Here is a 3,697-nt window from a genome sequence, read left to right as displayed (position 1 = left end):
CAAAAATGAGCGCGATCTGTCAGACAGTTCGTTTACGGCAGCTGTTGAAACCAGTTCACCTCAGTAGTGCGTTGCGAAAAAAACAATGGAAAAAAATATTGAACAAAGAGTTTGCATCAAATTTTGTGTTTCGAACGAAATTTCGTGTGCAGAATCGTTGCGAATGCTACAAAAGGCTTATGGGGAATCAGTTTTATCGAAAACTCAAGTTTATGAGTGGTACAAAGCCTTTCAGGACGGTCGTACGACCGTCGAAGACATGCCGCGTTCTGGACGACCTTCGACCTCTACCACCGACGAAAACATTGAAAAGGCAAAGGAAATCGTGTTCCAAAATCCTCATGTGAGTGTTAGAGAGATAGCACGAGAGCTAGGCATCGGTCGTGAGATGGCTCGTTTGATTTTGGTGGAACAATTTGTGTATGCGACGTGTCAACGCTCGGCTGCTCCGTGCACCGAGCCAACATTATCAACGATTTTAAGGCCAAACATTCAATAAATACCATCGAACAGCCACCGTATTCACCTGATCTTGCACCGTGGGACTTTTTCCTGTTTCCCAAACTCAAATTACCACTCAGAGGAACGCGTTTTGAATCCATAGAAGACGTAAAACAGAATTCGCAGAGGGAACTCAAAGCCATTCCGGAAAGCGCCTATAAAAAATGTTTTGATGATTGGAAGAAACGTTGGCATTTGTGTATCGCTTCTAATGGAGCATATTTTGAAGGAGATAAAATAAATATTGATGAAGATTAAGAATTTTGCGTTTTATTTAAAATTTCCGGAAACCTTTCGGTCACAATGTATGCCCAAATTTTAAGTAAGAAATTCATATAATTTTATGTATTATACTACAGATATCGACTTTGACAGCACAGCAAAACTAAATGAACCCGATAATAGACAACTATCACAATATATTACTAATAGTTGGCCTTATAGTTCTACGTGATAAGTTTATATAAATTTTTACAGCAATACAATTAGAAATTACCTGGAATGGATTTTTGCCAGAAGTTCGACACTCTAACCTAACACTCAAGATGGTGGCATAGTAAACATATAAGTAGATAAATACTAATATCTACTGGCTAAAAATCAATTTCAACAACATAATGAAAAGCACCCACTAATCTATATCCATCACTACTTGTTCATATATATAAAATAATTTAGGGAAAATATCTCGACTATGAGTGTTAAAACTAAATTACGCCCAAGCAGATAGCATCTCTGAGACAGACACGGAAAGCGTAATCATCACTCAATTAACTATGAGAAACTTGAAAATTAATTCTCGTAAAATCCAGTTGTATGTAAGGAAATTTATAAGTCCCTCCTCCATTAATATCTCACAAACTACTAAAACTCGATATTATTTTGTTTTTTTTTTGTGTATATTTTTATAAACTTATTTATTATAAAATCGCTTCCAAATAACTAAACTTTAACTGATAGGAATATTATTCAAAATTTTTATTTATTTACTTAAATATTTTTTTGATAACTAAACGAATAAATAAATAAAAATAAATATGAGAACAATATTTTAACTAATCTACACTGGCATAAGCTCCTCCAAATTGGATGAACGCTTTAATGCCACAATAAATTCCTTAAAATGATTTATGGTGCAGCGATATAAAATGCATGAAAATGAGCTCAGAAGATTAATGATTCGGGAATATAAAATATTATATTTTCCAACATTTACTTTAACTATAACAGCTACCATAAGGATACTTTTATTTTTATTTTACGATAAGTATTTTGTGACTCTGACTTTTTTATTAAATATCACTAAAACAGTTTCAATTTCCACTTAGCGGTGTATATTATTAGCACAACAGAATAAAAATAGAAACTAATACGTTTTCAGTTAGTAATTAATTCCAATTATAAAAACTACCATATAAATAGCAATTACAATAATAATGGTAGTAAATATGTTTTCTCATAGACTTCAAATACAAGCCAATCTACTACTGAAGTTCACGAACTTGTAAATATAATGGACATTCTTTTTAACTCAGTAGTTTTGTTTTAAGATTAACACTTTTATAACTGAGACTTGTGAGTCAAAGAAACCACATATCTTGGTATTTGTAGACGCTGTTACAAAATACCAAAAAAGGAGATGGATTCGTGCCTCCCTCCACTGCACCTAACCTAACCACGACCCTGTTAAAAAATTTATTAAATTATATCCAGTAATATATATGAGCATTCGAGAAATAATTCTTCATTAGAAAAATACTTTAATGCCTAAATGAGTTCTTTTCAGCAGAGGTTTTTTGTTTTACTTTTAAAAACGTTACATAAAAAGGTCATACTCACCTTACCCCTGGATTATAATCTATTAGAACGTGTAAATCGGATTATTAAAATATATAAACAAAATCGATTGAAAGCAAAAAGTGGATGAAGTGAATTTCTAAAATCGAATTTCCTACTAATAGTTTAGTCCATAGTTCTATAAAAAATAATTGTACTACAATATTGTTATCAGTAGAACAAAGAAAAAATTAAAAATTTATAGCATTGAAATATTCCCAGTATAAAATGTGAAGCAAAGTAAACAAGAAGAAAATATTTAGAAAATATAGTAAAACTGCCAAACAATTTTTCGACACTAATTTTGTAGAAACGCTGACAATACGACATGGATAATTAAAGAGCTTGAGCCGCTATATTGGAGATGATATATAGTATACAAGTCCTGTACTGACAATAGATTCGTCATCAGAGCTATTGATAACTGTCAGCATGACACAACTGATAAGCATACTTAGAAAAAGGTTATGGTATTCACAAATAGATCCTATCGGATGCGGACATTGACAAAGATGACATCTTCATAGTCGGTCACTGTATGGGTCGACCGAACTTTATACTGTTAATTTATATGGATTTGGTGAAAATAGCATTAAATAATGCATATCATTTAATTAAAAAACTGGAACTAAGTGGTAATGACAAAAATAAAAAATAAAGAAGAAATAAGAAGAGTTGAAAAAGATTATTAAATTTTTTTCGGAACATTTCGATAAATCAAAGCATTGATCGGATGTATTAAAGTTTTTAACAAATACACCCATTGAACTAAGAATTATATCTTTATATACTGACTATACAAATTAGAAAAGTGCTATAATAAAACAGCAACATTATTTATTCAAGTACATTTTAATTTTAATTACTTATCTTAATTATAACAAAAATAATTTTTTCTGACCAAAACATTAAAATTTTTTTTGCAAAATACATGTCGTTTTCTTTTATTGAAGAATTTGATAGAGAGAATTTAATCCAAATCAAATGAATTGAAAGAATTGTTTAAATGGATTTTCGAAATTACTTTCCTGCCAATGGGTCTTATGAGTTTAGTCAAATGTCACATTTCACCGAATTTAATTTTCGTCTAAATGATTTCGAAGGGTAAGTGAAGAGTGAGATGATTCGAAATCAAGAAGCTCTTATAACTTTAACCTCTTGTTTTAAATAATTTGTTGCCTAAATGTTGCGTTGATATTTAAATAATTTTTTTTTTAATATTTTGAACTGGTCAAAAGAGTGCATATTATACTCTGTTTCGACAATTGAAGAATAGTGTTAACTTAGGTTTTTCGATGTATTGAGTTCGATCTTAACACGTGTTTTTCATTTTTTGTGTTGTTGTGTTCATACTCTGCGT

The sequence above is a fragment of the Teleopsis dalmanni genome, chromosome 2, assembly GCF_002237135.1.
Source record: "Teleopsis dalmanni isolate 2A chromosome 2, ASM223713v2, whole genome shotgun sequence".
Taxonomy (NCBI): Eukaryota; Metazoa; Arthropoda; class Insecta; order Diptera; family Diopsidae; genus Teleopsis; species Teleopsis dalmanni.
This window is presented reverse-complemented; position numbering follows the sequence as displayed.